The sequence below is a fragment of the Balaenoptera physalus genome (genome assembly GCF_965194825.1).
Source record: "Balaenoptera physalus genome assembly, chromosome: 13".
Classification (NCBI taxonomy): Eukaryota; Metazoa; Chordata; class Mammalia; order Artiodactyla; family Balaenopteridae; genus Balaenoptera; species Balaenoptera physalus.
Window position 1 is genome coordinate 61053181 of NC_138892.1, and position 27355 is coordinate 61080535.

At 51.7% G+C, this 27355-nt stretch overlaps 2 long non-coding RNA genes across 4 annotated transcripts; one reads left to right on the top strand and one right to left on the bottom strand.

The window, feature by feature from the left end:
- Positions 1-9073: 9073 nt before the first annotated feature.
- LOC309640758 lies at positions 9074-14467 on the bottom strand. Its single transcript, XR_014252394.1, has 2 exons — positions 14359-14467; positions 9074-10054 (listed from the first exon to the last, which is right to left on the bottom strand). It is a non-coding gene; the product is annotated as an uncharacterized lncRNA (long non-coding RNA).
- A 625-nt stretch (positions 14468-15092) lies between these two features.
- Positions 15093-27057, top strand: LOC309640755. Of its 3 annotated transcripts, none has more exons than XR_014252388.1 (6): positions 15093-15212; positions 17781-17875; positions 21159-21235; positions 22094-22215; positions 22396-25048; positions 26803-27057. It is a non-coding gene; the product is annotated as an uncharacterized lncRNA (long non-coding RNA). The 3 variants fall into 3 exon arrangements; XR_014252389.1 differs by lacking the exon at positions 26803-27057 and adding an exon at positions 16740-16895 and having other exon boundaries at positions 15135-15212; positions 22396-23519; XR_014252390.1 differs by lacking the exons at positions 15093-15212; positions 26803-27057 and adding an exon at positions 15224-16895 and having other exon boundaries at positions 22396-23519.
- The last annotated feature ends 298 nt before the right edge of the window (positions 27058-27355 follow it).

The window sequence follows — 27355 nt, forward strand, 5'->3', positions numbered from 1 at the left end:
TCTTTCTCCGTCCTTCTTGTGCCCGCCTCTCTCTCCATCCCTCCCCTCTCTCTAGTCCAATGGGGAACCAGTTCTCTCTTCTCCCGCTGGCCTGTCTCTCATGGTTCTCCCCAGCACTGAGCCCTCCTCATCCACTCAGTGGCTCCCACCCTCTCTTGTCTCCTCTGAATCTCCCCTTCCTGCAGCAAGCCTCCTAGGCTTTGTCTGTCCCCACGTAGGCCCCTCCCCCTAAATCAAGTTCACTTACCCAACCTTGTGGCTGATGCAAGTCCTTTAGGGTCCACTGTGGGCTGGTGCCTTGGTCCAGCTCCAGGGTTGGAGTTTCTCTGGTCCGTCTGACCTCTATCACTCAACGTCCACATGTCTGGTTTAGACTGTGACCTCCACAGGGCTGGCAAGGAGCCAAGTGTTTATGTGGTCACCAGCACAGCTCCGGGAGCAACCTGATTTTTGATAGAGTTGACAGCTTTTCTTTTGATTCCATGAGGCAGAAGTAGCTAGAAGGATGCTGAGAGGTCTTAGAGGACCACTGAGTGTGACTAAGGCACTTCCTCCAGGGAAGCCACCTCCTGCTACAACAAGCAGTGACTGAGGCTGGACAGCAAGAACTTCTGAAGACTCTTAAGGTGGAAGGAAAGATTTCCAGGGTTTCTGTGAAGACGCTGGGGAGGGATGGCCTTAACCTTTTCAAGCTCGGAGGGAGCAGAGGGGTCTGTGAATCTGGAGAGGTTTACTTCCACCCTTGTAGGATTGATCCAAAAAAGGGATGGCCACTTCCTCTTTGGGAGCCCTGACTCATCATTCTCAGTGCAATCCCATTCACAATTTCTTTGATAATTGTTTGTTCCTTGGCCAGAAATCTGGTTCTTGAATTCCCTCTCCTGTTCTTTCCATGATCTGGGCACCATCTTTGGGAACCCACTCCATCTCCATTTTATGGAGCCAGAAGAACAGAGAGGTAGAGCCATGTCTGGGCAGTGACACAGCAAGCCTACAGGGAGCTGGGAATGCCTCCTTATGTGAATGCCCTCTTCTTGTCTTTGGATGCGAAGGGAAAGGATGTGATCCCCGAGAGAAAGGGCGGGGTTGTCCAGAGCAGGGTGTGTTATCAGCTAGAAGAACACCCGCACCCAGCCACCTCGATCTAAATGTGCACACGATGGAAATATCTTCACAGCCAAGGGCCCCTCCCTCCCAAAGAGAAAATCCCACAAGTGGGGAACATCTGGATCAAACCGCAACCATGAAAGCACAACATCAAACGAGGGTTTCAGAGGGACCCTCCCCACAGGCCCTGCTCCAAGAGAAATTGCAGATCTTCCTGCTTGAAGCTTTTAAGTGTCACAGAACCACTCAAGTTTGGGATCTCTCCTTATTCACCAGAGACAGATGTCCCCAAGTGAGTACGGTTGGGTTTGATTACCCCCAGCGGGAGAGGATGTGTGTGACCTGATCCTGGCCACGTTGGGGGGTAGCCTGGGATTTAAAGCTGTGATGAGGGGCTCCAGCAGTTCAGGCTGGGGGTTGGGGAGAGAGAGGGGACAGGTGGGCCTTTTAAAACGTGCCTACATCAAAGGTCTGAGTAGGCTCCCTTCCCAGCTTCGGCGCCTCAGGGCAGGAAAGCAGTGATTTCACCACATAACTGCACGTAGGAGTAGGATGGATCTCAGTCTGAGAACTTCTGGGGAATGTGGAGAGGGGAGGGAGGGTGTTCCCCAGAGGGGAGGACAGGGCAAGGGGGTTTTCTCATTTCCAAAATAGCCTGCCCAGGCCAAGGAGAATGGGGCCATATGCTGCCTCCCTCCCACTCTCCCCCTGTGGAGGGATGTGGAGGAGGGGGGCATTCTTCCAGGGGGGAGAGGAGGGAGCAGCTGCAGCCGTGGGAGGTGGGAGCTGGATCCGGACGGAGAATGAAGGGGAAGCAGGGGCATCTTCCCCAAAGGCACGAAGGAGGAAGGCTGCAGAGCATGTAATTCTAGGAGACGATAGGCTCTTCCTTCCCGGGTCCTGGGAATGAGAGAGCACCTGGCCATGATGCTGGCAGGGTGGGATGGACAGTGGGGAAGATGGGATAGGGAGGTGCCCCAGATATGGCTGGAATCCCAGTTCATGTTTGACTACTCTGCCCAGAGGGCAGGTGGGTGAGAGCGTGCTGGGATGTTGACAGCCCGCCGTGACCTTGGTTGAAGAAGCCAATGGTTTCTTCTTGAGGTGAAAGGTGACCTTCAGTTGGGAAGGGTGTGGGGAGAAGAAGGGTACCACTCGCTTGGAGTTTACATTAGCCTCCCTTTCAGGATGCCTTCCCTGCCCCCTTCCTCTCCCCTTTCCCCTGAGAGGTTTATGTGTGGGCGTGGTACCCCACGATGCCTGGGAGGTGTATCACCGGTGTAGGTCCTTCCTTCACTGCCTTATAAAGATCTGCATACGGTTTCTTTTCCCATCTAGACTGTCAGCTTTGAAGGCATGGCCTCCCTCACTCTTAACTGGGTTCCCAGTGCCCCGCACAGTGCCTGGCAGAGAGTAGCTGCTCGGTGATGAAGCCCTGCTCCAGCTCCCAGCGGGAGCGCGTTCTCCCGCCGCCAGGCCAGCGTTCTGGGAAACAAAACAACCCACGCGATCATTCCTCCGCAGCCTCGAGGCCTCTGAGGGGCTACAAGGGCAGCTCCTATCTGACATCCTCTGGCAGTCTTCTGTGGGGACCCTAGTTGACAGCACTCTCTCCCACCTCTGAAATGTATTGTCCACAAGATTCACCCGGGATTTCCCTGCTGGTCCAGTGGTTAAGACTTCGCAATTTCAGTGCCTCCTCTTCAGGGGGAACGGGTTCGATCCCTGGTCGGGGAACTCACATCCCCCATGCGCCGCGGCCAAAACAAACAAACAAACAAACGAAAGCAAACAAAAAAAAGTCTCACTACACCTTCATGGTGAGGGTTATTATTGTTATTTATTAATCCGGGATGGATGTGTCTTTTTTGGTCGCGTGAGACCCGATGCTCTTTGGGACCAGACTCTTTTAGTCCTACTCTTCATGCGGCCCGCAGAGCCCAGCGTGGAGTCTCCTCGGGACAGGCTGGCTGTTGACTAGCTGACCCCTCCAAGTCCTAGTGTCTAAGCTTTCGATGTGGTGGCTCGTCCAGGGCTCTGATGGCTGAGCGTCGGGAGCTGCTGAGTCGGAATGTCTTGGCGTAACGGGGTGAATTGGACACACATACACACGAAGGAGCCCGGTCCCAGTGAGGTGAGGATGCAGAGTCTGAATGACCCTGCAGGTCGAGAGAATGCTTGAGCGCGGATGTTGTGAAAATGACCAAGGTCAGTGGGCTTTATTCAGAAAAACTCTTTGGGCAAGGAATGTATGAAAGAGGTTGGAAGGAGAGAAGGGCAGGGCTGGCAGAGGATGCACGAGGATATCCAGGTGGGATAGACTTGGCAGTGCTTGAGGAGGCTAGAGCAGCTCTGCCTGCAGGTGAGGGCCCAGGAGGGAGGGGCTTTGGCAATTGTAAACATTCACTCTACACCGTGAGGACTGTGACCACCGCTCCACAACCCGCTCCCATCCCTCCCCAAACTCTAGGCCAGGAGGGATCCTACATCCCCCTGCCATTTCTAGGCCCAGGCTGACCTGTGCTCCAGCAACATCACCTGACACCGAGCTTGGGTTGGATCAGCTTTGCTCCGTACCCTCACAGTCCTCCCTGGGGCTGGAGCTGCCTTTGAAGTTGATGGAGAGAAGATTGGTGAGCTGTCGCCTGAGCCTAGATCTCCCAGACATCAGTGAGGGGAGGGGATCTCCACTTTGAGCCCTTTTTCGGGGGGCTGAGGTGTTGACACTTTAGTTGTCAGAACTTAGGTTTCTCATCTGTGAATGCAGCGCGAAGCTGACCGAATTGCCAGCATCTCTGGGCTGCAGGGTGGCAGCACTGCTCAGCTCCAGGGACCAACCACTCACTGCACTCCTGGAGCACAACTCTAGGTGGTGCCATTCACATAGAATTTGATGTGCATGGTCGCCGCATTTCCGCCCCCTCCCCCTCCCCCCCCCCCCCCCCCCCCCCCCGCCCAAGGTCGTGTGGTGATGGTGGGCCACCATCATGCCCTTTTTGGGTCAGGGTTCTGTTTACCAGTCCAAGCTAGTTAACCTGAGTACCAGGAATATTCACGAGGCTTTGCCCGGGGACAGAGAGATGGACAAAATAGTCTCCAAAGTCATGTCCTCATGAGACGTGGGCACCAGGAAACCAGAGTGTCTCCCACACAACGGGTCCACAAAGCAGGGTGCAGTCTGAGACTAAGTAGCAGGGAAAAGAAATGACAAATTCCATCCATCGGGGAAGGAAAACTGTCTTTAATCCCCAGATTGAAAAGAATAACTCACGTGTAAAGACCCAGTGGCACTTAGTAGGTCTGCAGTTATCATGAGGTGAACCAGAATCAGTGCTGACATTCCAGTCTCTAGGTTCGGGGTTCTTGGAAGCAGAAAGGCCTAGCCACCCTGGTGACACTTGTGCATGGGAATTTGCTGAAATCTGAAATGAGATCCTGACCCAGATGGGGGTCAGGAATTTGTTTCCTTCCCTTTTTCTCCTTCTTAGTTCACTGTTTAGGATGAAAAATGACAACCAGATGAACAAAAGAATGATCATCAGGAATGATAAATAATACACTCCAGATGTGGCCAGAGAGAAATGCAACTGAAAACACCGCCGCCTCCAAGTAGTCACGTTGGGGCGACCCCCTTCTTCCAACAAGGCCACAATGACACAAGTTCTGTAACTCTTCTTTGGGAATTGTCTTCAGGGTATGTGACTCAGTCTTTAAATGTCCTTATTGGTGACAGATCTTTATCATTTGCTTCTCTGGAATCAGTCAAAAAACGATTCGTAGCTAATCTTGGTTGTCTTGAGTATTTTGTAAAATGGCTAGAAAGTCCACTTTAAAGGAGTCTTTGCAGAAATGGTTTAATCAAGAGAGGTACAGATGGGATAAGCGTATTTCCTCCTAAGGTGACTGTTCCGAAGGACAGCCCTTGTTTGTTCTTCCGTGTTTGTTTAAAGAAGCTAATCACAGATATACATCCCATACTGTATTCTGTATAATAAAAGAATGTATTAGGATGTTGAAGGCTGTGTGCTAACTGCTTCCCCCTCCTTCTGCTGTTATGACTTAATGCCTCTGACGACAGTGCCCTTGCTTTTGCTGAGGGATGCAGGGAATAGAGGCGGGGCTGACCCAAGTGAAGAATTGGTACAATTATCCAGGGCAAAGGTTCGGATCGCCATCTACCCTCGAGAGTTGCCTAACTCCGCACTCCTTTCTGGACTAGCTCTGTGTTCATTCTTCCAGGGGACTTGGCCAACTGGGCAGAGCCCTTTTTTAGGGGAGAGGAATTCATTTCTTAGCATGGTTCCCTGTCATTCGTGCAAAAATCAGCACAAGTTTTAGAGAGCGCTGGTTCATGAATTACGTAAAAATGTATTTTTCACAGAAGTGGAGGGGATGAGGTCAAACGCACCCACACAGCAACCTGTTTCTAACAACGATCGGTTAACCTAAATGAAGAACTCTGCAGTTGGAGAAGTTTCCAGGACGTTTGCTTTCCTGAGGAAAGACCTGGAAGGAGGGGGTGACCCCTGGACTGGGGAGCCTGAGGGTCAGTCTCGGGAATACTCGCCCGCCTTGGGCGGTGGCCTCTCTGTCCTTTGGGAGAGGCTCCTGTCTCTGGGCTCGAGCTGGGTGTGTGTGGTGGTGTGGGTGTGATCACCGGGGCTGGGGGCGCAGGGAGGGATGGCATGACCTCCAGGAGGCCGTAGCGCGGCAGAATGCTCAGCTCTCCTACTCCTTCGCTGACAGACCAAGCTGCAAATCAGGAATTTATTAGGAGCTGAGACTCATTTCCCACCCTTTACAGCCCTGACGACTCAGAGGCAGACTCTGGCAAGGGGCTTCCTCATGGTTTTAATTAGACAATTAATTTTTTATTGGGTCGTTTGATTTCCGGAGCCGATTCCACTCTCCTTCTTGTCCCCCACCTGCCTCCCAGCTGTGAACAGCCAAGGGGAAGCCGGGGGATTCGGGGAGGGTGCAGAGGAAAAATCCGCTGTCTGCCCTGCGCTGATCTGGGAGTCAGTGAGTGGGGAGGGGGTGGGAATCCCTCTGCCCCCCTCAGCTGGTCCAGCACCAGAGATACTGTCCAGAGCTCAGCCCTGGGCTTGCGGGGCTGCACAAAGGCATTCCTAGCTACTCCCCCAAGCTGTTGGGCTAATTAGTAACATGGGGTGGGAGCGGGGGTAGGGAACTGTGCCCAAAATACCTTAGCGGCATTTCTGCGGTTAATCCTGGCCGTGCTCAGAGGCTGTTTACCCTCTACCCAGGGATTAGGAACCTGTTTGAGTTAGAAGGGCAGAGAGAGGCCAGGGCTTGGCTCTGTCCTCCACCTGCTTTTAGGAGCTGGGGCAGGGACACTGAGCCAGCCTGAAAAAAAAGTGAGAGAAACCTGTCTCTAATCTATCGCCCTTATTGATTTCCCTGCCGCCCAGCTGCTGGCCTGCTTTTGAATCTTGATCCTCTCCCCTCCTGCCTCACCCGTGGACACTGCCCTTGTGGTCAAATAACAACCTGGATCTGAAAGGTGGGGAGGAAGGAAGGAGGAGAATGTGGTGTTTTAGCAGTGGGGATGAGCCCGGGTGTAGAAGGGTCCCCTGTAGGTCATAAATGTTCTCTTGGAGGGTGGGGAGTCCCCTCCCAAGATTCCTGATCATCTCCATCCTCCAACCCAGGAGGAAAAGAAGGCTAGACTCAAGGAAGAACTTACTCATTTTCAGTAGCAGAAACAAGCAGCTCCTTCTTCAGAGCTCTGTGATAGGGCAAGGCCAATTTCTATTGACAGCAACGTTGCTCAGAGGCCTTGAAATGGAATTGCGGGGAGTGAGAGGACTGTTTCCTCAGGTGCCCTGTTGGTGGGGACATTGTCACTTGTTGTTCTGGCACAAGGACTCCCGAAAGTGTGCAGTCACACGCACTGACCTAGCCACTCAGAGCCAAACTGACAAGCGTCTGCAGACACAGGAGTGTGCTCCGAGGAGCCGCTGGGGACAGGGCTCTGGGGTCCTCGTGGGTGGAACAAGCCCCCCAGAAGAACAAGCCCGGACACCATTCAAAGAGGGGAGCTCCGGTGACCCTCCCCGCCATCCACCACCTCCTCTCGCGTGAGCGAACCCCAGCGTTAGGGCACGTTGGACCCACCCGGCGCCACCCCTCACTGGCCGGGAGAACATAGACTTCCCTTGGGGCCCAGGACTGGAAGAAATAGGGGTGCATATTTATACTGGGTTGTAAGGGACACAAAGATAAAAGGACCCAGAGATCAAAGAGCCCCCAGAAGCTCCGCGTGCAGACCTCTGGGTCTAGGATTTGTTCTGTAAACAGATTTCCTTCTCCTTCGGGGAAAACTCACATTGAGGGATCCCTCCCTTAGGGCTTGTGGTGGTTCCACGCTGGGAGCAAGGGGACAGCCCGAGGTGGGCCTTGTTGGGACACAGGCCTGCCTCCTGCTGGGGCACATCTCTGACTGTCCAAGCCGTGCAGAACTCCACAGAAGAAAGGGACAGGAAAGTTGTGTACATGCCGTGGTGGGTGAAAGGCAGAATGAGCCCAGATCATCCATTGACATTTGTGCTTCCATGTGGCTCCCAGGTCGAGAGGGTTCAGACCTTCCACGACTCAGGGCGCTGGGTTAAGGAGGGTGCAGTATGTGTGCGTGGAGATCCTGAGCTGGGCACTTCCGGGCCACGGAGAACAAAGGAGCCGGGGGTACAGGCAAACCTCCATCAGAGAGGTCGTGTGTGTGTGAGCCTGTGGGTCAGCGTTCATCCGTAGGGAGCAGGGAGGGAAAGAAATGGTGAAGAGGATAGGAGAAAGAGAAGAAATAAAAATGAAGGCACTGAAACAGAGAGAGCAAGCTAACAGACCCACACAAAGAGAGGCAGAGAAACACTGCAGGAGCCTGGGGACCAGGCAGCGGGAGGCAGGGAGGGGAGAGCCTCGGGACCGTCAGCAGCCAAAACAATCGGTCAGGCTTCTGCCCGGGAAGGTGGGCAGGAAGGCAGGGAGGGGAATGGGTGGCAGAGAAAGCCCCCACTTGCCAGGCAGGGCAGAGGAGCTGGAACCCGAGTCTCCCAGCTCCCAAGCAATCAGCCTTCTCCCCCTGCCCTCTCCCTGAGCCCAGGGCTGAGATTGACGGGACTGCAGCTTCTCTGGGTCTGGGTGGATTTGAATAATTAAGTCATCTGGATTCTTATGATTTACCATTTTCAGTGATAAATAGACAGCGCCCAAGCCAGCCAGTTGGCAAAACTCTGGCTGCTAGTTATAATTTGTCAAGCTGCCAGCAGATTCATGTTTCATGCTAATGGAGAGAGACTCATTGACTAGGGGGAGGCGGTGACCCGGTCAGCTCTTTCCTCAGGCACCCCAGAGGTCGAGAGGTCGGGGGAGAAAGGCCGGGCCGGTATGGATTTGCTGTAAGGGTCAGTGTAATTTTATAATAATTCAGCGGGTACACACGCTCTCCAATACACAGAGGGTCATGTATGCGGAGATATGTTCAGATCTATGCACCTCCCCCGCCCATGCACCTGCTCCAGTGCAGGCGTCTGGGCCCAGTGCACACAAGCCTGGTGCTGAAACACTTGTCCAGCCCCCACTCAGCTCACTTGCACATGCACACCCTGCTGTCACCTTCAGGCATGTGATTACACCAAGGCAAACCTGCAGACCTGCTCAGACACCCAGAGAAACATAGCCCCCCTCACCGACAATGCACACCTCAAAGATGGGAAGATACCTCTGGGGGACCCCTCTGCCCACCATCCCAACCCCTTTATTTCAGGGCTCTCGTCTCTGCCGTTCCCACTGCACAACTCTTGCTCCCTTTCTAATAGTTTTCTAGTGGGGGAAACAAATGAGCCCTGGGGCTGTCCTATTTTCCAACCGGCTGGGTCTGGGTAGCTGGAGTTGGGGAAACACGGGCTCGGAGACCGGGCACATGGAAGGCGGCAATCAAAATCCAAACTTTCTTTTCCATCAGTTCATTTATTTATGTATTTGTCCACATGCATTAAAGCCTCACAGTGGCAAGAATCTCATTACTGACCGTCATGACAAACAGAGGTAGGGACAATGCTTTGCACATAGTAGGTGCTAAATAAATATCAGTGGCATGAACAGCTGCAGCTACTGATTGATTTCTTGATAGAACAAACTACTCATTTCCCGTCTCTTCCTCCACCTCAACAAACCTTTATCATCAGAGAAGGCCAGAGAAGAGGTGTGGGTCTGGGTGAAGCCCTCCTATTCCTTGATTTGAGAAATTTGGGCCTTTGGCGTGATTAAAAAATGCTAATTTTATACCAACAGAAGCGATCCGGTCTCAATTTTGACCCCCAAATGCCCTTAAAATGGATCAATGAGCAAGGGAGGACTGAGGAAGGAGTATCTGTCTTCCCTCCTGCCCAGAAGAGAATTTGAATTTGCTTTGAGTAGCTTGTGAGCAGGGCCAGAAGCCGCAGCTCATTACCATCAGCAGCTTTAAGGTTTGGCAGGGGCGTGGGGAAGGATTAGGGGCCTGAGGAGAAACATTTCCTTTCCCTGTCCCCCAAAACCCCTAAATGAGAGAGAAAAACACAATAGCAAGCCGAACAGAGCAGAGACCGAGGCAGCAAGGAGAACCCAAAGACAGAAGCTGCTTCCAGCGTCAGGCTCAGACTCGAGGATGCAGTCGCAGCTGTTGGCTCTGCCCCTGGTGATTCAAGATTCCAGATCCTGCGAAGTGAATTGGGTTCCCTCCTTCCCAGCGGGGCCAGGCTGGGGGCAAGGAGGCTGCTCCGGGCAGACAGTCTGGAACCCCTCCACCAAGGCCTGGAATAAGAGGCCTCCCTTCTTTGCTGAGCAAATGTGGATGGCGGCGGCAGGCCCAGCTAATCAGGGGCATTCCTTGGAGAGACAGCCAAGAGCCAGAATCGACCAGCTTCTCCATTCAAGGGAAAGAGGACCCCTAAATGCAATGGGAATAGGGAAACAGGCTTTGCTTATTTAATAGTTTGAGGCTCTGACCTGGTTTCACTGACCTCATCCCACCTGCACCAAGGTGAGCTCCTGCAGGCCCTCACTCACCCCGGGAGAGCAACAGCCTTGGGGGCACCAGCAACTCCACCCCTATGGGCAGGGGCAGGCCGACTGTGGCCTGCAGATGGGTGAGGTGGGGAAGGATTTTCTGGGGTAAGCCACGGGAACGTGATGGCGATAATCATGATTGATACAGAAAATGTGTTGCTTCATCCCGCACTTGATTAGCAAAGCTTACTCCCCATTTTGCCTCTCATCTTCCGTTCCTAATATTTGCATCCAGGTAATGAACTCCTGAGGTTAGGGCACATGTTAGCTTGTCTGAAGGTCTCAGAGCAAAGCCTCTGAGTACGAAGACAGTACAAGAGCCCCAGCCTGGACTAGATGAAAAGGGAGAGAGAAAGAAAAGGAAAAGCAGGAAGAAGGAAGGAAGGGAGCAAGTGGGTGGGGGTGTGTGGAGGGAGATAAAAGAAGGAAAGGAGCTTGAGAAAGGGGAGGAAAGCTAACAGAGCCATGATAAAATTGGCCGGTGGTTTGAGGGTTGCATCCTCAAGGCTTATGCTGCCCTTGGAAGATGTGCTGACCTCAGTGACCTGCCCCATCCCACTTTGGGGAAACAAAGGAGTTATCTAATTGGCTTTAACTGGGTGGTTGCTGCTGGAGCACACGGACAGGGTGCGGGACCACAGGCCCAAGAGGCTGCAGACACACAACCGCCCCAAGTCAACCTCCTCTACAGGCTGAATCTAAAGCCATTTTGCCAATTAATCTCTCTGTGTGTGTGAGTTCTGTGAAATACACTGCAGACCGAAAGTCCGCTTGCCCTAGGAAGGCATGTCCTCGTTCTCTTTCCAGCGTGAGATGCTTTCTTCGGCTCCTCCAGCATCTATAAACCTCACACCAAGCTCTTTATAGATTAATCCAACCCCTTCCGGCATGGAGAGATCCCTTGCCCTGGAAGGTAGCTTTCTGGGGCAGGGATGGAGATAAGTATGGCAAAGGAGGAAGATTTTTCTTCTCACCAAGGAAGAAAATGAAGATGTCCTTCCCAGAACGGACCGGGCCTTATCATCACCCCTCTCTCACCTGCACACATACGGGCAGGCTAACCAAAGTGACAGAAGAACCCTCCAGTGCAAAGGGTTCATTTGACATAGAGAACAAACTGAGGCCCAAGGTCACAGAGCCAGAGCATGGCAGAACAAAGTGGCCCAGTCTGCAGACAGAGGAGGCAGGTCAGGAGACAGAGCCAGGGTGGGTCCGCGACTCACCCCTCTCTAAACCGCTTCTTCTGCTTCCAGCACTGCTTTGGGAGCCAGATATTGACCTGCAGAGCCTAAGGGCCAGCCCCAGGCAGGTGCAGCTGCACTATGAACTCCTCCAGCTCTGTCAGCTACTTTGGAGAGAAGTGAGTCGCAAGAGGCTGGCCTCCGCCTCCACCCCTCCTGTGACCCCGGCCTGCAGCCGCCTGGGGTGGGCACTGGAACCTGGGAGGTCAGGGTCACGGCAGCCAGGATACCTGGGAGCCCCCGCCTCAGCCCCACTGGGCCCCTCCCCGCTCACCCTCCTCCCCACGCCTTTCCTCCCGCTGCTCCTCCCGTCTAGACCCCCTTTCTGTTAACCCAGTTCCCCCTTCTTCTCTTTCCTTCTTCTTTTTCTCTCTGTATATTTCTCATTTTTCCTTCCTTCGTTTGCTTTCTTCCTGCCCTCCCTCCACTTTTTTCTCCTCTCTTCCTTCTTTCCTTTTTTCCTAGCTTTCCTCCTTTCCTACCCGTCTCTCTTTCTCCCATTCATTTCTCTTTTATTTTTTTTAAAACTTCTCTTTCTTTTCCTTCCCTTTTCTTTTCCTTTCTAGCTCCTTTCATTCATTTGCTTTTCTTTTCCTTCCTTCCTTTCTTTCATTTTTTCTTTCATTTTTCCTTTCTTTTTCTTTCATTTTTCCTTTCTTTCTTTTCTTTCTCTTTCCTTCTCTTCTCTCATACAACAAACTAATCTTGCTTCTTCATTCTGTCCTTTATCAACATTCCTTCATTTCATCTCCCTCCCGAGTTCCTTCCGCTGCCCCCAGTATCGGGGCTTTCTCAAATTTTCTCTTCCCTCACCAGTCTTTTCTCTTTGTTGTTCTCAATTTTTCCAGTCCTTTGTGCTGTTTCCTCGACCTCCTTTCCATCTTCCATTGTTTCTAAATCCTCTCTCTGCAACAAGCATAAGGCATAAAAGTGCCCCCTCCCCAGGGTGGGGCTTCCGTCCTGTGCCAGCCTAGCCACCCTTCATGCCATTCCTTCTCAACTTCCCTCAATGTGAGGTTCAATTTCAAGGGCCCAGGAATGGGGCTGTTCCCTGCTAGCTGAGAAGTCAGGGCTAAGTCCACAGCTCCTCACTACAGGCTTAGGGGACACCTGCCAAACTGTTGTCACTCCATCAATCCTAGTAAAAGAGAAAGAGGAAGAGAAGAAAAGAGTAAAAGAGAGACAGCTCCACAGACTGTGTGTGCGTGCGTGTGTGCATGGTGTTGGGGAGAAGGGGCAAAAAGGACTGGATTCATCAAAGAGGGAGGGGGCAAAGTCCAGAAGCAGGCACCTTCTCTTAGTGCACCCAGAGCCGGGGGCAGCCTGCAAAAGAAACCCCAGTCGGCTCCCATGTTCATTTTGGGATTGGGCAGGATGAGACCTTCCATCCAACTCTTCTGGGCCGGAGAGGTGCACAGGGCCTCGGGATGGGAGGAAAGAAAAGGGCTTATATTTGAGTATCAGTTGCCTTTACATCTGCCCCTGGACACATCCCTCCCGAGGCCCCCTCCCTGGAGCCCTCCGGGTCCCTAGGCGGTGCCCCCTGCGGCCCTCCTGGACCTCTCAGCTAGGCGGGCCTAGTTCCAGGGCTCCCTCGGGAGCAGTGCTGGGGCAGCCCCTGGATTACTTGCAGCAAAACCTCGGGCGCAGTGAAAACAAAGGCCTGGGAGGATTGGCCGCTCTTGACCAAAAGACGTGGGCCAAGTAGAGGCCAGAGACACTACTTGCTCGACATGGGAATTTTCTCTCCTGGATCCACAGTCCCTGCCGGCCCTTTCCAAGAAGCGGTCCAAATGCTGCAGCCGCCACCTGCCTGGCTCCTCAGGCCAGACCTGCAAACCTCAGGCTCCACGGAGACCCTCCGCCCAGGCTGGGCCTCCCTTTCCGGGGCTCCAGAGTTCCCTCGGCCCTGCCAGTGCACCTGCCACGGCCTCGACCCTCGCCCGCTTTCCCAGACCCCGCAGGCCAGCCCCCGTCCCCGCCTTGGACTGCCCACTCCCGCAACTCTCCACCCGGGGTCCCCAAGTTCAGTCCCGCCCTCTGAACCCACCCTCTTTGACTCCCTTTTGAAGAGCCTCCTCCATCCCTTCCTCCCGGGACTTCTCGTGGGACGGGGTGGGGGGGCAATCCCAGACCCGGGAAGGGGGTAGGGGGTTCTTTTCCTGGCCCTACTGCGCGAGCTGCAGGAAGTTGGAAGGTGGGGAGGAGCTCTCCCTGGATTCCATCTTAGGGAAATGGGTCTCTGAGTCAGATTGGAATTAAAAGGAGAAGAAGAAGAAGAAATTCATGTCACTCCTAGCTTAAAATCAGCAAAAGGTCCCGGGGCAGCAGGGGACCCCAGGAAGTCCCGGGCTGAGGCTCTGGGGCGATACCCCGCCCCCACCGCGGCAGAGTCGAAAACTACTATTTTCGGCTAGCACGTCTCTCGCTCTCCTGGGAAAGCCCTTTGGGGATCTCCAAGCGTCTCTAAGAGCTTGCTGGATGAGCAGGTTCGGGACCTGCCCGGGTTTTTCTACATCCGTGATCAGCCCTGATTGGGAAACAAACTCAGCCTTCCTTTAGTATAAGAAGCAGGGGGCCCTCCCTCTCGCTGTAAACCTCAGAACCCCAAGTCTGCTCCCTTCTCCGTCTGTCTTCAAAAAACTTTTCTGAAGTTCCCGCAAGTTGCGTTTGGGGGGAGAAGTGATAACCCTCAGACGCCATGGGTCTCTAGGCCCCCAGTTTCTCCCATCCTCTCTAGTTTCAGAAGCAACACTCCTCGTCCCTCTGCCAGCTGCCACCTTAGCCCCCAAACTCGAGGGGGGAAAGCTGCTCTGGTCCCACTCCTCTGATTAGTGGGGACTAGTGTCTGCCAGCAGGGGAGCCGGGATGGAGTAAGGAGAGACAGAGATGGGGAAAGACATTGTTTTCCGGCTACAGCGCACCCCTCCCGGACCCAGCTCACCTGCTCCAGACGGGTTCCTCTCGACTTTTATCCACTCAAAAGTTTGTCCTTCTCTCAGACTGTCTCAGGAGGTGCGCAAACTCGGCCGTCGGGGTAGGGTGGGCGCCCCTGAGAGCGCAGGCGCCTGATTCAGGGCGAGCTCCGGGGAAGCGGTACTCGCGTGCATCTTCCCCAAAGTGGGGGCCCAAGCAGTGATGCGGGGACATGACACTCAAGCGCCCGGGGTACTGGGTCAGGCTGCCAGCCCGGGACTGCCCGGGGCAGATTGGGCGCTATAGAGGGAGAAGCCAGCAGGACCGGGCAGGCTCGGGGAACTGGAAGGAGAGGGCCCTGGGTGCCTGGCGACGTCTCTCGCTTCCTCCAGTTTGCGCCCTCCCGGGTGTGTCCCAACCCACAACATTCCCTCAACCCGTTCTGGGGCGACACTCAGGGCCCGGACAAGGCAGAGAAGGAGGGTGAGGGGACGAAGTGACCCTCTCCTTAGCCCCTCCCCAGCGCCCGCGCCACTGCTCCCCGCCCCCGTTTCCCTGCCCAGAGCCAAGGGACATACAGAGAATTGCACTAGAAATTCGATCGATTGGTACGAGGGACCACGTGGTCCGGGGTTAGCCAATGACCAGGCCGCCCGGGATGAGCTAATAATGGAAGCAATTTGTAACTTTCAGTAGCTCTCTAGGCCTGGGTACCGAAGGGAGGGAGGCGGGCGGAGGTGGGGAAATGGGTGCCCCCCAGTCCTTCCACCCTCCTCATTCGTTCAGGGCAGCGGGATCCCCGAATCCTCCTTTCCCCCAACACGCAGGCACTCGCAGAGTCCCGCACCCACTTCTGTCCGGCAGCCGCTGCTCCAGAGCAAGGTAAGCGGGTCCTCCATCCCTCAAACACCCCCAGCCCCATCCTTTCTGGCACCTGCAAAAAAGTCCCCCTTCTTGCCCCATTAGACAATTTAAATCCGGTTTTGTTTTTCTCTTAGTTGACAAAATATAATCCTTTTGTATTTTTTCGTATAATTTCAGATTTGGGGAAAGATTAAGTTCAGATTAATATACTTTTCTTGGAGGGTTAGTGGTACTTTTTGGATCAATTTTATATTCTCTTCTTTTGGAGAGGAGCATTCTATTTAAGGAGAGTTTACTTTGCAGATGAGTTACACCCTATGTTTTTGCAAGTTTCACTTTTCTGATGATGTTAAGTTCGTGCCTTTCTCCATCCCATCTTCCAATTTCAATATTCACAAATAATCAGTTAACATATTTCAAGTTTATTCGTTTGTTTTTCTCCTCCGTCACTAGTTTTTCAGCTGTTACTGAATCGACACGATTTTTTTTTTCCTCCTGGTGTAGACCAAGGGTTAGTTTTGTGTTGATTTCTCTTTTTGTTTCGTAAATGAAGTTATTGTTTGGGAAACTCTATGAGAGTGTGAATGAGGTCTCTTCTGACTCATTCGATCCCTCCTATTTTAAAGAACAATTGAAGTGTTGTATACATAGTCTTCAATTTTTGTTGATGTTAATCTTTCAATTTTGATGTATTTTACCTCCTTTTAAAACCTGACCTGTTCTTTAAATTTAATCTTTTGTGTATGTTAAACCATCTTTAAAGTTTTAATTTTATAAACTTCACCATTTTGTACATTTCCTTACCCTTGTTCAGCCCCCTTTGCCCTCCTGCAGCCTCCATCTCAGACTCCCACCCCCAACTTCCACAGTTCCCAGCTTCAAATTCGATTCACCCATCCAGGCAAGGTGGGACGCCGGGGAAGAAGAAAATGTCCTACTTGGGTCAGAGCTTACACTTGAGGTTCTGGTTCTGGGCACCTCTAGTCTGACTCCCCAAGCCAGCAAATTCAGGGAAAGCAGAATTTCTGTTTGACTTTTTAGTTTGGGACCAAGCTCTTTCTCCTTGGCTCTATTCTGGGGAAGTCTTTGGTACACAAAGTTGAATTTTTAGTTCTCATCTTGTCCCTGAATTCTAAGAAAAGTACCAGCAGATTTTTTTTTCTCCCTTAAATGTAAGCTGTTAGCTCGGGGTCAGCCTGTTGGGACTCTTGCCTCCTGGGAGAGGATTCCCAGAAGGGAGACACAATGTTTAGTCCCCTCTTTTACTTCTGATTAAGGTGGAGGTGGCAGGGGTTGGGGGACCCCATTTTGATCTCCAGCTCTGGCTTTGAACGGACACAAAGAAGGAGAGAGAGCTGGCCTAGGGACTAGATCACTTTGGGTCAGTGGGATCTGGTTTAGGAGAGTTTGCGGTAAACCCCAGCTCTGAGGACATTCTAGCGTCACTGTGAAGTAAATCATCAAAATGGTGTGATATGGTTTCAGCCTATTCAGATTCATTGCAGGTACAAAACTCAAATGATGAGAGAAATCTGTTTCCCAAAGATCCGCCTCTGCTGACTTTGTCCGTTCCTCTGAGGGAAACAGCCGAACTCGGCAGAAGTAACACTGCCACGGCTCCTCCCCGCTCGGTCCCCAGCTCCGTCGTCACATTGACATTCTGGGCACATTCGGCCCAGCCCCCGTAACCGCTTCTCCCAAGTATGAATCTAAATTACTATTAATAAGGGGCTGCTCCAAGTTAATTGGCATTCAAAGAATTCATTTCAATTTGTTAATATTAAATGAACGCTCTGCACTTTAGCTCCCTTCTTCGCCCTGGATTCCCAGATGAGTGATGGGAAGTGGGGGCGGGGGAGGAGGAAGAGGAGGGTTTTATTTCTGATTCCAGCACAGCCACTGCCGTGCCTCCCGGGGTGGGCGGGGCCGTGAGATCCAGGCGCAGTGGGGACCTGATTGGGGACTGGCTGATGGTCTTTTTAGGTGAAATTCATCTCATCCCGCTGGAGCTATCGGGGGAGGGCAGAGGGGAGCTGCAACTCTTGCAAGTGAGCCTCTCATTCTTATATCCAGAAGAGTCAGTTGAGGCTCAGAGAGCTTAATCCCCACTTCAGGTCACACATCTGGTAGTTGGGTCTGCCTGGCACCAAAACCATACCTGGGCTGCCTGCAAAGCACAGCTCTCCAGCCCGGTCTCACCTTCCCTTCCTAGTTCTGGCCATCCTGCTCCCCCTTATTTGTAGTCACGCCTAGTGACTGGGAACAGGGGTTAGAGAATGAGGTGAGACTGAGAGAGGGAGTGGCAGGGGGGCAGTGGCAACAGAAACTTTTCTCACATCCTTGTGAAGAAGGTGGATAGAAGGGTAGTCTCTCTGGAGGAAGCCTGCTATCACTTTCCTGGGGCTCTGATCTCCGGGTGGATGGTGGGACCTCATTGGGAATCACACTGTTTTCTGAACTGTGGACTCTAGTTCTCCTCCTCTGGGAGGGGAAGAAGAAGAGGGCGGCTCAGCTGAAGGGTTTGAGCCCTGGATTAAAACTGCTAGTTGTCTACTTAATCCTTCTCTCCTTGTTCTGCGAGGGTAGAGAAACTCCGAGCTGGACAATCCATCTCCCGGCTGCCAGGTGTGGCCAGAGGGGGATGTGAGCCAAGTAATGTCATCAGAGCCTTAAGACGTTGGGTAAGTTCTCCTTTTCATGAGCTGGACCGGATGTGCCTGAGACTGAGCTTTGACCATGCAGTTGAGGAGAAATCCCTAAGAGAGGGCAGAGCAAGAGTAGAACAGGAACCCAAGTTCCTGATGGACCAGGTGGAACAGAGCCACCTGCTGTCTGGGACTGCTGCCTTCCAGACCATTGTGTGACAAGTAAACTTGTTTTCTATATGTGGCTGTGTTTGGGGCCCTTTTTTTAATACCAGTTTTGTCATCATCCTTCCTAATATACCTTCCCACCTGAGGACAGAGATGGAGGGGACCTTGGATATCATCCTATGCTTGGCCAAGTCCCTTCATGTCACCCACAGGGGCCTGGGTATCTCCCATCCCCACCCTCACTTCAACCTAAGAAGCTCGGCAGGACACTCATGTTAGATGTTGGGTTGCTACATAAGGTTTTATTTGAAGAAAGGACCCTATGGTTAAAACCAGTTTGAAAACCCCTGAAAATTCAATCCCCTCCCCTGTTTTTTTTAATTACAGCCAAGGCCCAGAGAGAGGCAGTGACTTGCATAAGGTCACACACTTAGTTTTTCTGTCATTTTCTGAATCCCAGATGGGTTCTCTAACCATCATATCAGCTGCCTCAACAAATCGCAAGGACAGAAAGAACCCAAACCAGGCAGGGGGCCTGTGTCTCCTCCAATAAAGCTCTGGAATAGCCAGGCCATGTTTGCCTGATTTCCCCTGGGTCCCTCCAGTTGGATGTCTGCCTTGGAGACCCGCCTCCCTGGGCCTGGAAACTACCGGGCTGCACCTTTGCTCCAGCCGCCTCCTCACCCAGATGGTCAAACATGCAAAGCAGAGCTGGGGCCAGAGCCGAGCTCCCTGCCTCCCTCTAGTCTTTCCACATTTATATCTCCCTCCTCCCCCCATCCAGCCCCTTCCTAGTAGCCCACCAGGGAGGAGAAGGGGGAAAACTGTCATAAATTTCCCCTATTTATACAAGAAGACAGAATGTTTCTCATGCCAGAAAAAACACAGAGAGGGAGCTGTCAGGGGAGAAGGGACCCAGCCCCATACCTCTGGGGCCAATTTATCTTCCTGAGTCATGGCTTGGGGGCTACCATAGCACTGCCTGTGTGACTTGCAGGCTTTGGCTTGGGGGACAGCCAGGACAGACAGTGCCTGGGCTTTGTTTTGGTCTTCCTGCTCCATCTCAACCATTCCGTCTCCGTTTCTCTCTCTCTCTCTCTTTGTTAAAAACAAGATTCTTGAGATATAATTCACATACTGTACAATTCACCATTGAAGTGTATAATTCAGTGGTTTCAGTATAGTCACAGATATGTGCAACTATCACCACAGTCAATTTTGGAACATTTTCATCGCCTCTGAAAGAAATCTCATACCCTTTAGTTACCACCCCCTTTTACTCTTCCATACCCTTGCTGGCCCTAAGCAAACACTGATCTGTGCTCTATTCCTATAGATTGCTCTATTCTGGACTTTCATATCAAGGGAATCATATACTATGTGGTCTTTTGTGGCTGGCTTTCACTTAGCATAATGTTTTCAAGGTTTATCCGTGTTGTAGCATGTATCAGTGCTTCATTCTTTTTTATGGTTGAATAATATTCCATTGTACTTTTGTTTACCCACTCTTCCATTGATGGATGTTTGGGTTGTTTCTACCTTTGGGATATTATGATTCTACCTTAACTCTTATGTCTCTCGACAGCCTGGATCACATAGAATGAGGTCTGTGGGCAAGAATGGATGTGTCTTAGATGAATGGATAAAGAAGATGTGGTGTGTGTGTGTATATATGAATATTACTCAGCCACAGAAAAGAATGAAATAATGCCATTTACAGGAACATGGATGGACCTAGAGATTATCATACTAAGTGAAGTAAGTCAAAGAAAGACAAATATCATATGATATCGCTTATATGTGGAATCTAATACAAATGAACTTATTTACAAAACAAATGGACTCACAGACAGAAAACAAATTTATGGTTACCAAAGGGAAAAGGGGAGGGGATAATTAGGGGTTTGGGATTAGCAGATATACACTACTATGTATAAAATAAATAAACAACAAAGTCCTACTGTATAGCACAGGGAACTATATTCAATATCTTGTAATAACCTATAATGTTAAAGAATCTGAAAAAGTATGTATATGTATATATACATATATTTGTATGTGTATATATATAACCTAATCATTTTGCTGTATACCTGAAACTAACACAACTAACACAACATTGTAAATCAACTATACTCCAATAAAAATTTAAAAAAAAAACCATGTGGAGGCATAAAAAAAGATATTAGTTTTATTGTTAATTATTGATAACAATAAAAATTGAAATTATTACTAAAAAAATAAAACCTTTGGTTCTGCAAAAAAAAAAAAAAAGAATGGGTGTGTCTTATACGTGGGAATACCCAATATCCATGAAAGCAGGGTCTTGGGAACATGTCTTCTTTTGTGTTAGTTACATATAATAAGCTGGAATTTTCCTCCCTCTGTAAGTTACTGAGTAAGTAACTGTAAGTTACTCCTTCCATTCTCTCTTCATTCTTTTCCTGTTGCTATTTGGGTCATTTGCTGTGCTCCTCGAAGTTGGGGACTCAGAGCCTTCTCCAGGGGTTTCAGAGACACGGAGTAGATGAATGGACATCTTCCCACTGGGGAAGCGGTTCCCTGAGTCTGGTCTCCAGCGATCCTCCAGTATCTCACAGTTGAAGAAAGGTCTGTGGAGGCTCCAAGGTCTGTGGGAGGTGTGATGGAGCCTAGAATGCAGGCCTCCTGCCCCCGCCTCCTTGCCTGGTCCATCTCAGTGTCACAGACAGGCTTGGAGCTCCACCCTCCGCTCACCTAGCAAGTATGCACAAAGCATCCAGTGAACCCAAGAGACACTGCCCCTTCCCTCATGAACCTTGCAGTTTTAGTGGTGAGAGTAAGATAAATACAAGTGAGCAAAATAACGGCAAGTTCTGTAAACATTTGCTGAATGAATGAATGAACAAATGATGTACCTATTATGTGCTCCATAAAGAAAATGTAAACAAAGCAGAGTTGTCAATAACTTTTGCTGCCACCAGCTTTTCCAGTCTGGAAAACAGCACTACTTCTCCATCCCTCAGAGGGGATGGTGTGCAGACAATGCAAAATATCAGCTAATAATATCCACCAAGTATTGGACTAGGCATGTACCAAGGGAGTAATATATCTCACTGATTTTCACTCGTTTTTTTGTTTGTTTGTTTTTGCCTCGTCGCTCGGCTTGCAGAATCTTAGTTCCCCAACCAGGGATTGAACCCGGGCCACGGCAGTGAAAGCACCGAGTCCTAAGCACTGGACTGCCAGGTAATTCCCTTTCCCTCTTTGAATTAGGTATGATTATCCCCATTTTGAGGATGAGAAAAACTGACTCAAAGAGATTAAGTAACTATTTGAAATCATGTTGGTAGCAGTAAGTGGCAGCACATTCGTACTGGACTCTGGGATGGATTTGTTTTTTATTCCCAGGTCTCCACGACAAAGACAGATACATTTCTTTCTGAGGCCCCGGGCACAGAGGAGCTGGCCACCCTCCCCTGTCCTGCCCTGGCTCGGCCCCTCTCCTCCCTTTGCCCAAAGGCAAAGTGGGCTGAGGTGGAGTTGCCAGCTCCTCTCTGGAAGCGTGTGTCCACTGGCTATACCTGCCTCGTGGGTAGGAAGGGAAGGACCAGTTTTGCTTTCAAAAGCCTTATCCTTCCAGCCTGTGCTGTGTGGGAGGGACCACGAGAGGCCTGGATGTTGTCAAGCAAAGGCTTGAACCAGCCAAAGAGCCGATGATGTTGACAAGAAGGGGACCTCAGCAAGGCAGATAATCAGAAACTGACGATTGACAGCCCTTTAGCGTCCACACCCCCACCGACCCCTGCTCAATCAGGCACGTACACGAGCTTGACGACAAATAACAAACTGTAACATGTTCTAATTTTCACATGTATTTGTTCACTTCTCAGAGCAAACATAAGATGCATCCAAGGCTGGGCTTATTACGGAAAAAAAAGTTTCTGAGACTAGAACCCAAGTGTCCTGCTCAATCTCATGTAATGAAATTTATGCAGGGCTGACTACGGACCATGTCCTCTGTGCACTATTTCATGACTATTAACTCATCTCTTTTCCACCACCATACGAACTAGGTATTAATCTTCTCCACGTACGTTTTTTAAGGTGAGGAAACTGAGGCATAGTCGTGAAGCATCTTACCCAAGGTCACACAGACGGCAAATGGCCGGGCAGGGATTACGGAGCCAGCCGCCCAGCCCGGAGTCTGTGCGTCATCGCTCCGCCAGGTGGGCTTGGCGCAGTGACTATACTTGGGAAGTCGAGTGTGTTTTCCTCGCCGCCTCCCTCCCCTTCCCCTCAGTCTTTATGGCCCATTGGAAAAAGCAAGGCAGAGCTGTGGCTCCCAGGGTGACTATCGTTCAGCTGCCTCCTTGGCACTGTCATTCTCGCCTCCCATCTCTTGCCAGGGGCTCCAGCCGGGAATACCACAGACGGTTTGCCATGGATCAACACTCCTCTGGAGAAAGCTCACAGGAAGGCTGCTGTGAGAAATGAAGTCCCTTGCTGTTTCCCCGATTTCCTCATCAAGAGGCGCCAAATGAAGTCACTGCACGTTTGAACGGGGGCCATCAAAGCGCGGCCTCTGACCAGTTCAGAGGCAGACGTGGGCTTGGGCGGCCGGTGACTGAACGGCGGCGGCATGGAAAATCTGAGGTGGTGGATGGTTGAAATAAAGCTCCTGTAGGAGGGTTATGTGTGCTTCACTCAACAGTGCTCCTTGACGGGGGCCCAGGGTGTACACCTGAGCTGTGAATAGGCTTGTTCACTTACCGATTAGCCCCTTATTTATTCAGTAAGTTCTGATTATGTACTTAAGAGGCACCATGCTAGGTGTATAGGATGGACAAGACAAAATCCCCACCCCACGGGGGCTACAGTCTAGAGAGGGCAGGCCGGAGCAAGATTACAGTGATCTGTACCAAGTACTGAGTAGTCTCGTGTCACCACTTGACATCACTACCCCCCAAAGCCGCCCTCCTCCTGGCCTCTCCCTATGCTCAGCGTAGCCCCCTTCCCTCCAGCTTCTTTCTGCCTGGATCCCATCTTCCTTCTGAGCTGGGTCGCTGTTGGGCTGAAGGCAGTGACAAAGGTGGCAATAAAGCAGCAGAGTTAAGGCCTCAGTGTCCTAAGGGAATCCCAGGTGGAGCGGGCCGGGTGATTTTGTTTGCCGCCTCTGTTCTCTGGGCCACCCTGGCCCTGGAGGCTGCCCTGTGCAGACGGCATCACCTGGGCTCCTGACTTCCCATCTGTGGTCTGGCTTGGGCAGCAGGGGTCCTGGCAGGGAGGGGAGAGAGGAGCCAAGGTACTCGTCTCCCTGTCCCCTGCCTGCCTCTCCGCCACCGGCCTGCCTGAAGTCCTGGCAGGGGTTGTGGTTCCCCAGTGGCCCCGGCTTTGCTGGGTGGCTGCTCTTCCCGACCCCAGTTTTGCTGGCACCATTTCAACCCTTTTGGTACCTCATCAGCCCTTAATGGTTCCCTTAATTCCAACTATGCCTTGAAAATTGTCGTGTCATTAAACTCTCTTCAGTGGAGCCCTTTTGAATGTGTCACGTGTTTGCTGTTGGGACCCTGACTGGCTCACCTGGGTGTAGGTGGGGGAGGGGGAACAGGCAGGTTGGGGCCCCAGGTGAGCTTTATTCCTCCTCTTCTCCCGGGGCTCCCCATTGGAAGAGAGAGGCTTTGGACCAAGGAATGGGGGACAACTCTCTACGGATGGTTTTTACTGAGGGATGAGGAATCACCGCCTGTAGCTCCCTGGAAAGCAGAATCCAGAGGTGGTGCAGGTCAGGGAGATCAGCTCGGTGCTTTGTGACCACCTAGAGGGGTGGGATAGGGAGGGTGGGAGGGAGGGAGATGCAAGAGGGAAGAGATATGGGGACATATGTATATGTATAACTAATTCGCTTTGTTATAAAGCAGAAACTAACACACCATTGTAAAGCAATTATACTCCAATAAAGATGTTAAAAAAAAAAAAAAAAGTGGTGCAGTAGGGCTTTTGGTTGGGCCAAAGGGAAGGAAATTACAACTGAGGACCGACCCTGTGGTGGCCTCTGACAACACTTCCCAGCCCCTTAATCCCTCCAAGTGCCTGTCCTCATTTTACAAGTGAGAAGCTTGTGGCTCAGAGAGGGAAAGAGGGAGCAGAAAGGAGCTTCACTCCACCTCGGTTGCTCTGTCAATCAAAGAGAAGCCTCACTTTGTGATCAAGGGCTTGGCAGGGTAACAGACAAATCTCCGCTTCAGTGTCAGCATAGCACTGGAATCTGGAGCCAGACTGTTAAGAATTTGAATCTCGGATCCGCCTCTTACTAGCTGTGTGATCTTGGGCATGTTACTTGACCTCCCTGTGCCTCGGTTTCCCCAGCTATAAACATGGGGCTGATAAAAACAACACTCCCTGAGAGGGTTGTGGAGACCGTGAAGTGATCTTACGGTTATGAGGTCCTGAGGAAGTGCAGGCACACAGTGCAACACTATGTGTAAGTGATTAAAAAATGGAGCCTTAAAGGATTGAAATACTATAACTGCTATGACATGAGTGATCCTCAGAAACATGCTAAATGAAATAAACCAGATGTATAAGCTAAAAAAAAAAAAAGGAGCCTTAAGCTTTCTCCTTATGTTCTACCCCCTGCCCTCTTCTTATTGCCTGCCTTCCCTGCCTTCTTCCCAAGGTCCTGAAAAAGGGTGAACACCTACCAGGAGCCCATTGACAAGTCCGTTGATTCCCACACCCTCTGTGAGCATGATTTGCTCTGCGCTGCCCCCAGATGTCACCATTTTGGAGAGAGCAACAAGGACCAGACTCACTTGGGTCATCCACGCCAGGTCCCTGCACCCAGTGGGATCAGCTTCTGTGCGTGCACCGTGGCCTCTTCCCTCCAGCCCCCCTCAGCTTCCGGAGAGGCAGGGGGCCCGGGAGCTCTTGGTAACAGCACATTAAGCCCCTGTTTTGTGGGAACTTTAATTTAAACACAAATTAGAGAAGGCAAATGACTCTGGCAGCCAGATAAGCCATCCTGGGAGAGCAAGGAATAAGCCCAGAGAGTCAGCTGAGGTAAGGCCTGAATTTAAACTCTGTAGATACCCAGAGGCCTGGCACAGGTGGAGGCTGGAGGTCCTCAGTGAGGAACCCTGGAAGCCCCACACCCCAGCTGCCCTGCTCTGGGCTCCATGCCAGCCGCCTTCTCCTCCATTCTCTATATTTCCTTTTTGCAAAATTCCAACCCAGCTCCTGATTCCATCCCTCCCCACTCCCACCCTACTGTTTTGGAGAACTCCATTCTTATATTTCGTTTCTCATCCTTCTCTGTAATCGACTATTCTGGAAAGTTCTGCTTGTTATCTAACCTCCATCTGCTCTACTACAGTTGGAGTCTAGTGTATCCTGCTTAGTGGTGGTTCAGGGGGCTTCTATTCAGGAGGCAAATGTGGGGTAGCAGAAATAACCTAAATGCTAAAAGGCCTGTGTTTATTTCTCTGGGTCTAGTTTTCTCATCTGTACAAAGAGTGTGTAAGAGGGTCTCTAAGCCCCTGTGAGCTCCAATTTTTCACAGGAGAATTGGAGGACAAGAACACCCCAGGAAATCTCTATTGTTCTATAACCCAGGAATTTCCCACTGTTCTAGAAACACTGTTGGATATTGGGGGTGGGGTGGGGATGGGGAGAGCAGTCAAGTCTGTCTATCCCTCTGTGGGAGGCGTCTCCGGGCTCTGCTTCCACCCCCCGCATGCAACCCAGACCCAGGCCCAGGCCCGGGCCCAGGAGAGAGGCTGCCTTTCCAGTTCTGTCAAGGCTCGCTGAGCCCAGCTCTGTGGGGCTGTGGCCGCTGAGATGTCGTCACTGTCCTCTGTGGTGGAAGCGACATATGTCCCCTCTGTCACAGCACCTGTGAGGGTGGCTGAGGGATGGCAACCCCCAAGAGGGTGGAGTTGCACCCTCTCCAGCTGACCTTGAGAAATCTTCTTATCCGGCTTTTCGGGGAGGTTTAAAGTGAAGGCTGAGGAGGCACATCACCACAGCCCCAGTGCCACGCCACCCCCGCCAAATGGGAAGCCGCTGTCTTTTGGAGAATGTAAAAGAGCACATCTTTTACATCTACAGCAAGAGGGAAGAGAGTCAAACCACAAGTAGAACTTTCAGGTTGGGTACTGGAGCGGACTGTGACCCCAAGAGGTCATCCAAAAGGGAAAACCCATGGCTCTTGGTCTCAGCGGGTGTCCGTGAGGCCTGGGTCACTGGCAGGGGTGAGGGCAATGACCCCGAAGCCCGTGCCAGCCTGTGACTCAGGAGTCAGAAGGTCCCTGTGATCGGCAGAGAAGGACCTTGGCATTTTCTCTGGCCCAAGGCCCTTAGACAGAGGTGGGCAGCTGCCACTGGGGCCCGGGACCCAGCTGCGTCCCCACCTTGCCCTCCTTCCCCCTCCCGTGTGTCTGGCTGCCCCTGGAGCCCCAGGCCTGCCCGCCATCTGGGCAGCTCAGAGGAGAAGCCACTGCCAAGGGAGTGCCAGTGTTGATTTATAACCCATAACCTTGGCAGGCTCGGCTCTGTGCCCGGAACCTCCTTTGCTCAGGAAAGAGGCGCGCCTCTTAAAGGAGCAGTTCAGTGGAATGCAGGGAAGCCCAGGACAAGTGCTGAGGCAGACAGGGGGCTGGCTGGCGAGGACCAGTCCCACCCCTCAGGACTCTGGGTGACTGTCATTCCCTAGGGAAGCTTCTCCACCAATCATCACGTCCCTCATCATGCACTTCTCTGTGGACTTAGCCCAACTCTAACAGTTTAGTTTGTTTAACCTCAGTCTTTCCTCATAGACCGTCAACCCCATGAGGGCTGGAATCAGAGCCGTTGTGTTCATCCCTGGATGTGCGGCACCCAGCACAGTGCCTGGCATGTGACAGAGGCGCAGGAAGAATTTGTCAAGCACAGGAAAGAATAAATAAATGAAGGTCCCTGCCCATGAGGTCTGGAGAGGACCATAGCCTTCCTGTTGCCTGTCATGGTTTTCAAGACCCTGCACCACCTGCCTCCACCCCCAGGACTTCTCCCTCCAGGACCCTCCCCCACTTCTGTCAGCTGGGACCCATTCCATTGGGGGGGGTCAGAGAAGGTTTCTCAGGGGAAGCAGAGAATTTGGGCTGAGATTTAAAGGGGAAGAAGGAGACATGTGAAGAGCAGGAGAACAGCATTCCAGAAGTGGCTCAGCGCCCGGGTGTGCACAGTAGAATGTCCAGGGGGTGGGGGTGGGTAGCTTTTCCAAACTATACACCCCCATCTCCTCCACTCCTACCCCTTCAATATGGGAGGACCATTGTTTAAAATCCTTGGAGAAGCGGCCTCACTTGGCAGCTGGTTAGAAAAACAATC